This window comes from Callospermophilus lateralis, chromosome 4 (genome assembly GCF_048772815.1).
Source record: "Callospermophilus lateralis isolate mCalLat2 chromosome 4, mCalLat2.hap1, whole genome shotgun sequence".
Taxonomy (NCBI): Eukaryota; Metazoa; Chordata; class Mammalia; order Rodentia; family Sciuridae; genus Callospermophilus; species Callospermophilus lateralis.
In genome coordinates, this window is record NC_135308.1 from 48,778,623 (window position 1) to 48,792,670 (window position 14,048).

The following is a 14,048-nucleotide window of genomic DNA, read 5'->3' on the forward strand; positions in this document are numbered from 1 at the left end:
CTTTGTTTTACGAAGGACATAAAGTTCCATCCATCCATCCATCCATCTACCCATTTATTCATTCTGATTTTCTACTCTATTTGTTGAAGTCACAGTGTAAAAGTCTCAAAGGATAAAATAATAAATAGGATGGTGATCCTCCATCCTCAGGGAATTTACAATTGCTTATGAAGCCAGCTCTGATCTTGCATGAGAATTTCTATTTTTCTGTATGGGAATTTCAATCTCACTTTATCTTGTTCCTAATCCACTAATTGGACCAGATTTCCCTTACTCACATGATGATTGAGATAAGAGGCTGAGAAATTCCATTCCAATTACACTGTGAGATGTGGATCTGTTTGTGCTCCAGGGGGCACCCAGTGCACAGAATACACTGAGTTCTGTGACTACTGGCCTTGTGCAACAACGTGAATTTTATTGTGCCAGATATTTGGGGGCTAAGGAGTTTTGGAGAATTCTCTTTGAGGATTTAGAAAGGGGGTTATCTGAGACTTTTTATCATTATGATTACTCGAGTATAACATACATTGAGGAAAGTTTACAAATCTTAAATATACAAATCAATGAATTTTTGCATAGTTATACACTCATTCAGTGACCACCCAGAGGAAGAGATGGAATATCTCCAACACTGCAGGAGGTTCCCTTATGCCACTTTTTAGGCTGTACCCACTCCCATTGTTCTGACTTTATCATCAAAGATTGGTTTTAACATATTGGATTTCATAAAAACAGAACTACACCCCATGAACTCTTTCTCTGTTCCCCTTTTGCCCACCCTTCTGTCTCTGAGTCATCCATATTAATAAATTTTAGTGTAGTCCATTCTTTTTATTGTTGTAGCATTCCATTGAAGGAACACATTCCAATTCACTTACCCAATCTCTTGCTGATGGTCATCTGTGTTGTATGCAATTTGGGGTTTTTATTACTAAAGCTACTACAAACATTCTTGTGCTTGTCTCTTGGTGGACGTGAGTACTTCCTACTTTTGCTATACACCTAGGAGTGAAATCTAACAATATCTTTAGATTCTAAAAAATTTGTTTCTAGGTAAGGTATATTATTTTTAATCTATGAATGTGTGTATAAATGTGTATATAGATAATTTTAAAAGATCCATCTGCATCCCACAGAAAATGGATTTATACAGTAACTGGCTCCAGTTTGGAGAAGGCATGGTGTTTTGTTCTAAGGTCCTACAATGAACAATACTGACACGTATACTACATGCTAAATAGGCAGGACCATCTGTTCGTGGAGTTTGATATATTTTACTCCTTAAACTTAAAATGGGTTGACATTAATTAATTAGAAGAGTATATGCATATTTATAAGTGAAATTGACTGTGGAACATATATGTTTCTTTTTAAAATTACAGTAGCCAGTGGAACAACATGGTTTGAACCAAGGAACATTATGGTTTGAACCTTGAAACACTGCTGATCTAATTATCCTGGAAAAAAAGAAGACACTGAAGGAGGAACCTATGAGCCTTGATGACTGATTGGATGAAAAGCATGTGGGAGAGGTGCAAAATTTCCCGTTTAGATGACAAAGAGAGTGGTTATGCTATTGAGAGAAATAAGAAAATCAAGAGAAAGGAGGAGCGGCATCACAAATTCACTCAAACTTCTCTATTAATTCATAAAGAAAATGTAATCTTCCTATTTCTCTATAACCAAGATAAATCAAGTGAGGCATCATTTTATGGGTAAGAGGAAAGTTATACTTGAACTTTAAGTTTGCCAAAGATATGTATCTCAGTCTCTTTTTTCTCTTGACCAAATGCTTAGAAGTCCCCACTTTATGCCTCATTGCCACTTTCCCCTTCCAGCCTGAGAGGCTTCTTTCTGTAAGAAGCATTTAGGCACTGGGGCTGAAATTGAGTGGATCACCAGGGTCTTGATGACTTTATGGAGGTAAAGTTGATTTTAAAGTTTAAAATAGTATAAATTATAAAAGAGTGAATCGTTTACTTGAAAAACATAAAATCAAGAATAGCCAGGAAGCCCCTGATAAATAAAACAATGGAAGTGGGGGAGACAAGAAAATATAAAGTTTCTACAACTAAATAAGCACATAGAGCAGACTAGAAAATCTAGGAAAAGATCCAGGGAGGCAGACATTCTTACACATGACTAGTGGGAATGCAAAATGGTATCATTCATATGGAGAGGAATTTGGCAAAATTGCTTATGGAAACTTAGTATATCAAGGAAGCATCTCAAATAAGCAGGGGAAGAATATATTTTAACAAGTGGCTTTAGGATTCCAGGATAGACATGTAGAAAAAGATAACGTTGAATCCATTCTTCACATGGTACGCTGGGATAGATTCCAAATGAAACAAAAACTTAAATGTGAAAATTAAGCTCTACAATACTAGAAGAAAACATGCATGAATTTCTTTGTGACCTGGGCTCAGAGGAAATGTTTCTAAGACTTAAAATACAGAAACAATGAGAGAAAATATTGATAAATTTGATTACATCAAAAAGAAAATTTTCATGGCAAAATACCATAAGCAAAGTATTATGAACTGGGAGAAATATTATAGACAAAGGGCTATTATCCCTAACATATGAATAGTTTCCAAACTAAAGAAGAAAAAGGTCAATACACTGATAGAAACTTGGACTAGAGAAATGAATAGACAAGTCACAGAAAATGAAATCTAAATGGCCCTTCAACACACACATACACACACAGAGAGTCCTTGCTGAGATACCATCTCTCAACTAGCAGACTGAAAAAATAAATTTTTTTTAAGATCTTAAAAATTCAACCAACATTAAAAAAAATAAAAATAAAAATATTTGATAACAGATGCTGCGGAGTAATCTGAAAAAGCAGGCATTTTCACACGTTGCTGGAAGCATACAAAATGGTATAATTTCTATGAAGGGGAATTTGGCAATAATATCTAGCAAAGTTATATATGCATTTATAAACTGAGACGTTTTCCCACTTTTAATTATTTATCCCAAAAACAATGAGATAAAAATGTGAAAAGATACATGCATACAGTTATTCTTATAGTATTAATTAACCAAAGATTGACAGCCATTCAATTGTCTACACATGCGGGTCTGGTTGATAATGGTATCTTCAAAAAATGGTAAGATATTCAACTGAAAAAAGAAAGCGTCTCTCTCTCTCCTTTTCATTCATAAATACATATATAAAATGTATGTCTGTGTGCTGGGGATAGAGCCCAGGGCCTGCCGCATACTAGTGCTTTACCACTGAGCCACATCTCCAGCCTAAAGAAAATAGTTCTATATATTACTACTACATAGTTATTATATACATGCTTAGTGTAAAAGGTGATTTAGGTGATATATTTATGTAATTTATGTGATAAAAACAAGGGTTGTGAATATTCACATACATATAAACACATATTTCTATAAATATGTCCAATTTTGTATTTTTTAAAATGGAAAAAAATTACAGGGAGACATAAAAGATTTTTTGATGTATTATTAACATAATACATATAGAACCTAGACTTCTATGACTATGCCTTGTTTGATAGATTTGATTTTAAAGCCAATTAAATTTTTTATAATTACAAAACAACATTAAACTTAAGAAGAAAAAAAGAAATTCCTAAAAATGGTAAGACATGAAACACATGAACCTAATTGTGTATTGAGTTGGTGGCATAACCCACAGAGATGAGATAGTTCAAGGAACTTTAAATCACAGTAATTTGACTGTATTTCCATACTGAGATCCTAAGAACAAAAAGAACTACTTAAAAGAAAACCAAACTTGTTCTCAGTAATAATATTGTTGATGATAGTGTTGGTATTATTGAAATTATTGTACATAGATTGTGAGATGAAGCAAACCAGTCATTACAGTGGTGCCATTGTGAACCAAAATTTGGTCATGGGAGAATGGAAAAATTTAAGTTTGGCAAGATTGAATTATAAGTGTGAGGCTGGCAGATTGAGTAAAAACAATATAATCTTGAATTTGATTTTAATGTATTTGTATTGATGGGAAAATTAATCATGTATTTTATCTTTGAAAAAAAATTGTTCCTTAGTTCTATCTATTGAAAAGGCCTAAAAATAATGGCCATTCACTAAAATTGAGCACTCCTATAGCCCAGATTATTGTATTTAAATCCTGTTTCCCACTAAAGGTATCAGGAGGAGAATTCATTTTTCCTAACCAAATTGTACCTTGCTATAACCAAATAGGTTGAGGAAGGGAAGCTTCTCTTTAAAGAAGTAGTCCACTAATAGATGAAGAAGGAATTATAGAATGTCATAATTTTGTGATGCATAATTTATGGTTCTGGGCATGATTACCAAGAGCTATTAACATTGCCAAAAGAGAGATACTCAAATATTATGTCCCTTTTGACAAAAAGCCACCTTGAATCAGAACAAGTCCTAGATTTAACCACTAACCTACAAAAATATAGTGGACAGAGTAACAAGTTAAAACCACCCCTTAGGGATATGATCAGAAAAAACAGACTGTGGGAAACTCTAGATTTCCTCAACAAATAAATTGCAAGGTAAAAAAAATGAAAAACGAAATTTGTTCATCAATTGCAACGTATCATATTTCAAACAAACTGTAAAACAATAAAGAACAATCAGATCAGCCTGACAGCAGGTGTCTTACACTAACCTAAGTAGCCACTCCTGAGCTTGAGACTGAACAGTTTCCAGAGCTTGATGAGCCACTTGTCCTTCCTAAGCCTCAGTTTCTCTATTTTAAAATGATCTGAAAAGTAGTCTCAGGGTTAGGAGTATAGCTTAGTGGTACAGTGCTTGTCTAGCAAGTGTGAGGCCCTGGGTATGATCCCTAGCACCACCACCACCAAAAAAAATTTTTAAAAAAGTAGTCCTTATCTCAAAATGCTGCTGTTATAAACCTGATTGTTATTTCATGTGATATATTGAGCACAGTAAATTAAAATGTTAACAAAATTAGTTTATCTGAAATTAGTTTATTATTTAGTTTATTCAATTATTGAACTACCATTATATACATACTATGCTAAGTGAGGATATATACTGGTAAATAAAATTAACTTGGTATACTTATTTTCATGAAGCTCTTATTAATATTAAGTGTTGTACTCAGCATTTTTGTCACTGTGACCAAAGGACCTGAGGAGAACAAATAGAGGAGGAAAATTTTATTTGGGGCTTATGGTTTCAGAGGTTCAATATATGAATGGCTAGCTCCACATCTGTGGGCCCAGAGTATGATGGAGGAAAGTAGCTCAAGACATGGAAACAGAGAAACAGAGAGTTCTGCTCACCAGGAACAAAACATAACCACAAAGGCATATCCCCCACTGACCTACCTCCTCCAGTCACACCCTACTGGCCTAAAGTTATCACCCAGTTAAACCCTATCAGTGGAATAATTCACTGATTAGGTTAGGACTCTCATAACCTAATCATTTCACCTCTGAAAATTCTTGCATTGTCTAACACATGAGTTTTGGGGGACACTAAATATCCAAACCATAACATTAAGAGAATAATATGTGCAATGTGTGAAAGTTCTGGAGAACTTATTTATTCTGAGAATGTGTGACTGTGGAGGTTTAATCAAAGCACATCAAAACATATAAAGCCAGAATGATGCTTCAAGTCTATATCAAGAAACTAAGTTGGGCTGGAGTTATAGCTCAGCAGTAGAGTACTTGCCCAGCATGCTGGAGGCCCTGACTTCAATACTCAGCACGGCCAAAACAAAGAAGAAGATAGAAACATAACTTAGTAAGTGACAAATTAATGTAGTTCAGTTCTACAGAACAAAATCAGAATGTTGCTTGGTGAATGTGGAATCAAGACTCAGCGAGTTGAATAAGGTCCCCCAAATTCATGTCAACCTGGAAAATATGACCCTATTTGGAGAGAGGGTTTGAAGATGGTCTTGCTTACCTCTTCCACACCCAGTATTGTAAACTTAAACAAGGTCCTGTTGGATTAGAATGAGTCCAATGTCTAATATTTGTCTCCTTATAAGAGGAAGGTCACACAGAGAAACAGAGAAGATGACTCTGTGGAGATAGAAGCAGAGATTGGAATGATAAGGCTACTAGCCAAGGAACTCCGGAAACTACTGGATACTAGAAGAAGCAAGGAAGGATTTTGTTTTAGAGCTTTCAGAAGAAGATTGGTCCTGCTGACACCTTGAGTTTGGACTTTTGGCCTCCAGAACTCTGAGATAATAAGTTTCTGTTTCCTAAACCACCTAGTGTGCCTTAATCTGTTATGGCGGCCACAGGACACTAATGCATCTGGCAAGGTGAATCTGCTCGGTGTGAACAGCCTGTGGTTCCTGTTGTGGAAGCCCAGAGAGTGGCAAGATCCCATGGCTCTACCTGCCAAAGCCCCACTCTGCTCCTGCCATCTCATCATAGCAGCTTCTCCCTACACAGAGCAGGGACCTCACCCCCACTTTTTGCACACTCTAGGTTGACCCATTCCCTCGTGTTACTTTTCTTTCTTGCTGAGTTTGATAAATCTTCACAGTCCTTTATTCTGAGAACAAACTGTCCAAGAAGTTTCTCAGATGGAACTTTTACTAACTGCATTTAGATTCTTCTTCATTTCTCTCAGAATTCTGAGATTGTGCTGCCCATATCCTCTTGTACGGGTCACATGTGGTTTAAAGCGTGTGACAGAGATGCCCTTCAGAAAAGGAAGGGTTTGGGAGTGAAAGAGTGAGTGTGTGGTGGTCAGGACAAGATGCCAGAAGAACAAGGAGTCTGCCCATCCCTCTTTCTTGCCTCTACTTTAGATGAACAGTTGGTCAACAGATTTTGCCAATCTCTTACAAGAAGATACTCCGTGAATGGCTGTTCTTCCCCGCTTCAAATTCGTCTCCCCATATTCTGTGTCATTGCATTTAAATTGTCTCCGAACTTTTGGGGCCAGGCAGTACTCTGAGAGTTCATAAGTTTTTAGTTTTTTCTTGTCGTTCATGAGCTTCACAAAAGGCCTGTTTATAAGAACAAGAAACCAGCCTTCTATTTGTGAAACAATAGCAAGTGATAAAATAAACATGAACTTAGCATACTTGCAAATAGCAAGGGAAAAAATAAATAGCCAAAGAAAGTGTGAGCTATCTCCTTCCCTGGCTGAATTTCATCTCCTGTCAGCACACATTTCCTGCCAATGCTTTTCTTAGCAAGAGGCATGTGACTTGATTGACAGCTGTCCTCCTGGTCAACCTCAGGTCAGAGTTAATTATATTTGTATTGGTCTTCCTTCTTTAGGTTGCCAGCCCCACGTGTTGAGAACTACATGATATCAGTATTTGTATTTCCAGGGTAGTTCTGTGTGCAAGGCAAATACTCAGTAAATAACTTATATTGAATACAAGCTATTCTTATTGTTCTTATTTTTGGTGTTTAGCTATTAGGATATACTACTGCATGATAACATTTTTAAAACTGACACATGGGATATGCTCAAAACAAACTTAATTTTTTCTCCCATTGTTCTTTTAAATGTACTTATGGAAGGTAATCATCCCTACCTGCTATAGAAACGTTCTCCAAAGACCCATGTGTTAAAGACTTGGTCACCTGCCATGACACTATTGGGAGTGGGTAGAACTTTTAATAGTGGGGCCTAGAGGAAGGAAGTTAGGTCATTGAGGGTGTGCCCTGGGAACCCATTCCCTAATATCTCTTTCTCTTTCTCTCTCTCTCTCTCTCTCTCTCTCTCTCTCTCTCCCCCCCCCCCCCGCCAACCCCTCTTTTTCCCAGCTGGCATGAGGTAAGCAGACTCCTTTACCATGTGTTCCCACCATGATGTACTGTTCTGCCACAGGCCTAAAGCAACAGGTATTTTGCCCTAGTGTCTGCAAGCTAACACACTACCCTTGGGTGGAGAATTGGACACAATCCTGACTTCTTTGCTCACTCTTAAGTAAGACAGCTCTGTGTTCATTATAAATACTCAGAAATGAGGACATTCGGTCTAAAGTATGAATGTAATGCTTCAGTCTTCACTCAAAGTGAAGATTTCCTCCCATTCCTGTACTATGATAGGCAGCCTGCTTATATGGGAGGGCCTGTGGTCTTGCTCACCTCCCCCACACTCAGTACTGTGATGGGGTAGTGAGGAAAGGATGGAGGAGAGGTAATCGTATGGGGCTGTCCTTAGTTGGTTGTGCTCTTAGTGCCAGGCAGATGGTGAAGAAGGACTTTTTATCTAGTGGGTTCCTCAGAAATTCTGGTCACTAGGACCTTATCTCCCATGCTTTTTCAGCCTTTCCTGCCCACGGGCTACTTGTTTTTCTTACTCAGTTTCCTGGTCCCTCTGATCAGCCTATTTGATAGAATTAGGATGGATCTCTCTTCTTCACAGACCCACTGGGTCTACAGGGAACTCTTTGTGCTTTATTAGCAAACTCCAGGTGCATGACAACTCTTAGTGGCACTACTTCTATCTCACTGTCATAAGCAACTTTGGTTTTCTTAGGCATGAGACCATTCCTTCAAGCCTCCCAAATACAAGAACCTCATTCAAAGCCCTCTAAGTGGCCCTAGGAAAGTCCTAGCCCTAGGCTCAAGGTGAAGGGACTAGTACCAACCCACCCATCTGCACTTTCCTTCCCTTGTCCCTTTTTATAATTTCCATCTCACTGAGGGTTTTAAGATAAATAGAACCAACTTCAAAATTTGCTTCACAAATTTTGCACATGGTACTCTGTGCCATGTTTACTTTGGGGTCAGATTATGTTAGCATTTCCATAAAAAGTATAATATTCTTTTTGGTTATACATTTTTGAACATCTTTGTCTTCACAGCAAGATGATTTTGGTGACAAAGACCTGTCTTACCTCCACTGGGTCTATAGTGTTTGGCACAATATGGTGAATGTAACCAGGCCTTTCCCAAAGAATCCCTAAAGGTAAAAATGGTGATACATTGGGCCACTGTGACCCATCTCTACAGGCTGATTTCAGAGTGCCAATACTTTCCTGCCTCATTATGTCCAAAAATGAACACAATCAATTCAACCACATTAGTATTATTTAGTTTCAAATATTTTTGTCTCAAATTCTGAACCTGTACTACCCTGCTATTCTATACTTGTTGAATTCCATTTTATAAGTAGTTCAATGCAGGAAAGAAAGATATCACCCCCAGAAACCTATTTGAAATATCCTAGAATGAAGTAGTTCTTTAGGACCTAAGCACAGATAAAATAATAGGCCTTTGGTTCCCATGCAGGATTTCTCACAGCTAACAGGAATCACATGAGTCAAGACTTTTTATATTACAATGGACAGAAGCATAGCTTTCATTAAGTTAAGCAAAAACAAGAGTAATGACCCATGTGAGAGGGACTAAGGGACAGAGTCCATGACAGGCTAACTGGATCCAGGATTGTCTTTACTCCTCCTGTGGTGTCTTGACCTTATTATCTTTGGTGGCTGATGAGCTTCTTCCATGTGCTAGAAGAGGCAGCTTCTGGTGGCCTCAGAATTCATCCTCCTAGCACTTGTTACTCCAAAGTAAAAGGCCTAGAAAAAGACTTCAGTGGCTTTCTTTTGTCAGGCATGCAGCCAAGATGAAAGGAGGAAGGGGAAAAACACACGCTAGGCAGCCAGAATACAAATAGGTGCCTCAGCAGCCCACCAGTAGAGCGCTTCCCATGCGGGTTTCCATGCCAGGAAAACAGTGGTTAAAATATTGTTAAGGGCGATGTGACTATGTCCCCTTCCCCCATTTTAAATATTGAAATCCTAACACACCCTGTGCCTCAGAATGTGACTGCATTTAGAGGTTGGACCTTCAAGAAGGTAATTCAGTTAAAATGAGGTCATTAGGGTGGACTCTATTCTAATATAACTGGTGTCTTTCTGAAGATAAGGGAGGACACAGACACACACAGAGGGAAGACCACGAGAAGACTCAGGGAGGAGACAACTATTTGCAAGCCGAGAGAGGAGCCTCAGGAGAAACCAACCCTGTCAGCCCCTGGAATCTCTGACTTCCACCCTCCAGGAATATCAGAAATAAATGTCTGTTATGGAAGCCACACAATCTGGGTACTTTGTAATGGCAGCCTTAACAAATCAAGATGGATGCAATGAAATACTAGTGTAAAACTGAAAATATCCAGGAAAGAAAAATGAAGGTGAGTCACTGTCCCTTTTGAATTTCTTGGCACAAAGATGGGATGATGTGCTGTGTGACTGCTCAGCTCAGGGCAGAGCTGTGCTTCAGAGGAAGCCAGGGGCCAGAGAGAGGGGACAGAGCCACAGACTGCTGTGATCCATCTGGCCCTGAAAAGGGAGCTCTGCATCTTGCAGCATGTAATTGGGGTTGAATCACAGGACCAGCACCACCCTGCCTGACCCAGAAAGCAGAGCAGATGGCAGCAGAAAAGAGCAGCAGGAAGAGGCTCATTCTCTGCTCTCCTGCCTTCAGGCAAGTGCCCCACAGGGCCCTACCTCATGGTGCCCTCACTTGCAAAGCCTGGTGCATAGGCAAGCAGGGCACTTGTCTCAGGCACAAAACCTAAGGGGCTTCCAAAAACTCATTTGTCAAGATAAATAATGCTGTAATACAATGTTCTTAAAATCAAAATTAATGTAAAAATATTCATGACAAACAAATAGTACTATTTTTTTCCTTTAGCCTCAGGTGCCAACATGGTTAGCACAGAGCTTTTATGGATATTGTCTTTATTTAAAACTTTGATATTTTGTTCATCATGGGGGGTCTGTGGGCATTAATTTTGATCTTTAAAATTATTACATAAAAATTATTATATTATGTCAGGCACAGTGGCACACAACTGTAATTCCAGCAGCTTGGGAGGCTGAGGCAAGAGAATTGCAAGTTTAATGTCAACCTCAGGAACTTAGCAAGACCATAATCAATGTAGTGAGACCCTGTCTCAAAATAAAAAGCCCAGAGATGTGGCTCAGAGGCTAAGCATCCTTGGGTCTTATCCCTGGTACCAGAAAAAATATAAGGGAAGACACAGACACACACAGAGGGAAGACCACGAGAAGACTCAGGGAGAAGACAACTATCTGCAAGCCAAGGAGAGGAGCCTCAGGAGAAACCAACCCTGTCAGCATATATGTTTTAATAAAATATTACTTATCTTAAGTTGTGCATGCACATGCATGCACAGCACATGCACACACATGAATACAAGTTTTAAAAAATGGCTATTTGGGGCTGGGGATAAGCCCAGTTGGTAGAGTGTTTATGTAGCATCCTAGATGCATAAGTCTATGGGTTCAAACCCCAACACCACCAACAACAACAACAAAAAGACTTCTATTGTATAATTGACAGTAATGTTCTAAGAACAATGTTTTGATATTACACTATAGAGATATAAGATGGCACCATTGGGTATGTCATTGATGTAACTTCCTGTAAGTCCATAAATATTTCAAAATTAAATTTTGAAGGAAATTATTTTTTAAATGCCTGAACTTGTTGGCACTCAATTCAATCTGAACCCCAGATAAGTGGCCTGGTACCTTGTCTGCCCTAGTCCTGGTCCTGCTTGTTCAGCCATAACCACTGCTCTAAGAATAATGGAAAGCATCAACCAAGACTCTCAGTTCACTCAGTGAACTTACAGATGCTTTAGCTTCCATTTTATGTCAGCCTTAGAGATTGTGGCTCATAAAATATCTATCACTGGGGGGTTGACTGAGGAGGTCCTAAAGAAGGCCTCAACTCAGGATGATGGAGTCCTTGACAAATACTGTAGAAAAGAATTTCTAGGCATGTCAGATATCGAGGCACAGAGATTTACTTAGGAAAGCAAGAGAGGAGGTGGGCTATCTCAAGAGTAAGAGACACTGGGGTTTTTAGGCTTTCATTTTAAAAGGAGAGGTGTGGGCATGAAATTATAGGTGAAGATGACATCCACCAGTGATCACAAGATGGTTTTGGGGATCCTTAGATTGACACCTTCTCCACTATCTGATCGATAGATAATGTTGGGAAGGTACTCTCTATTATAAGTTTCTGGCAAAGCACCTTATATTATAGGTTTCTTATTTCCCTTTACTCACTCTGTTCTAGAAATATATGCATTTTGTGGGCTAATTACCAGTGCACAGGACAATTTTTATACATGGGTGAATTTCTAGTAACTTTAAGATTGTGAGTAAAGATTTATAGATTTCCCAGAAATTTGGAAATAACAGTCCTGGGAGGAAAACTGGCTTTGGGAGGGAACATATGAAGAACTTAAGCACAAGTCTTTTAGACTATATTTTCCTTGTCCTTCCTTTGTCTCCTTTCTGTTTACCTTTTATTTCTTTTCTATCCTACCTTACATCTACCTACTCCAGACAGCTTTGCTAACTTTTTCCTTGAATGACACTCTCCTCCTACCTAATTCTATCCTGTTCAGTAAATTCTGTGCACAAAAAAATTCAGAGGTGAAATGATTGGGTTATGAGGACCTTAACCTAATTAATACATTAACCTGCTGGTATAGATTAACTGGGCAGTAACTTCAGGCAGGTAAGATGTGACTGGAGGAAGTAAGTCACCAAGGGTGTGCCTTTGTGGTTTACATTTTGTCCTTGGGAGCAGAACTCTCTGTCTGTTCTAAGTGCTGTCATGTTCTAAGTGCTTTCCTCTGCCACACCTTTCACCGGAATAGTCTAATTTACCTCGAACTCAGAGCTATAGAGTCAGCCGACCATGAACTAAACCTCTGAAACTGTGAGTCAAACTTTTACTCTTCTACATTTTTCTTGTTAGGTTTTTGGTTATAGTGATGAAAAACTGACTAAAAGAAATACAATTCATAGATATGTAAGTGAGAGCCCCCACAGATTTCCACTTCCCAAAGTTAACCAACTGTATGTGCTGAATATTCTTCTGGCCACTTCCTTTACTTTTATTTTCTTTCTTCCAACACTAATCATTCACCTTTATTGTCCCAAATGGTGCAGGGAAAAAAATCATGAATAATATAAACATGGTTCTTTTCTTTATAGATGTTACATAAATATAAATATAAGCTCTCCTATTCAATTGGTTGAGTCATTAATAAAGAAACTAATTTCTGGCTCATCTTTTCCTGCTGTGGATTCACCAAGAAAAGAATAAAAGATCTCTGTGACCAGATGGACTGGCAGACTGTGCTGTCTTGCCCTTTCCACGTTACTCTCCTACCCCCTGCACTTTGTCAGCTCTGTTTCAGGTTTCATGAGAGGGATTAAGCTGAATTGCCCTAGAAAAAGCTTCCAGAATCTTAGGAGATAAATACCTAATTGGGGAGAGAGGAGGGAGGGTGATGAGTAGAGAGGGAAGATTTCTCAACCCTCAGAGAAAGGAGGATGTTAAGGGCAACTGGAGGTAAGAGGGGCCAGGGTGCCTTGAACCCAGAACTCCACAGGGGCATGATTTCAAGGGCCCTAAGTGACTCTTTAATTTAGAGCTTTAATGCGAAGTCCTCTGGCTTCAGCTTGGGATCAGAGCTGCAGATCTTTGAAATGGACCACTAGAGGTTGGACACTGGACACTGACCAGAATCAACTCAATAACGGAGACACTTCTATTTTCTGAAGTGCTAAATACAACAGGACTCTTGCCCTGCTCTGAGGCAATAAAAACTGACATTGAGCATACACTGCTGTAGTCAGTTTGGTCTGGGGGCTGGATGTTATTTGATTTTAAACAATAAAACAATATTTACTGCATCCTAGTGTTGCAAAACAAATTTATGCATACACACACACATACACACACATACTTCCACTCATAAATATTCCTGAGTTTCATTGATCTAACACGAATTTTGCATTACCATTCTTTTTACTGTACAGAGAACAAGCTATACCAGAAGCTCTTCTTATCAAAGACAGAGCTTATCACATCTTTTGCCTGAAGTATGCACCCCTTAGGAAGAACATTGAAGAAGTTTACTCTTAAATGAACAGATCCTGTATCTTTACAAAGCTTAGACTGCCTGGGTGACACATGGCTGTGTGATGAACCTTGGTGTGGTTAAAACGCTTCCTGAAGATGCAAATTTCTACAAAACAA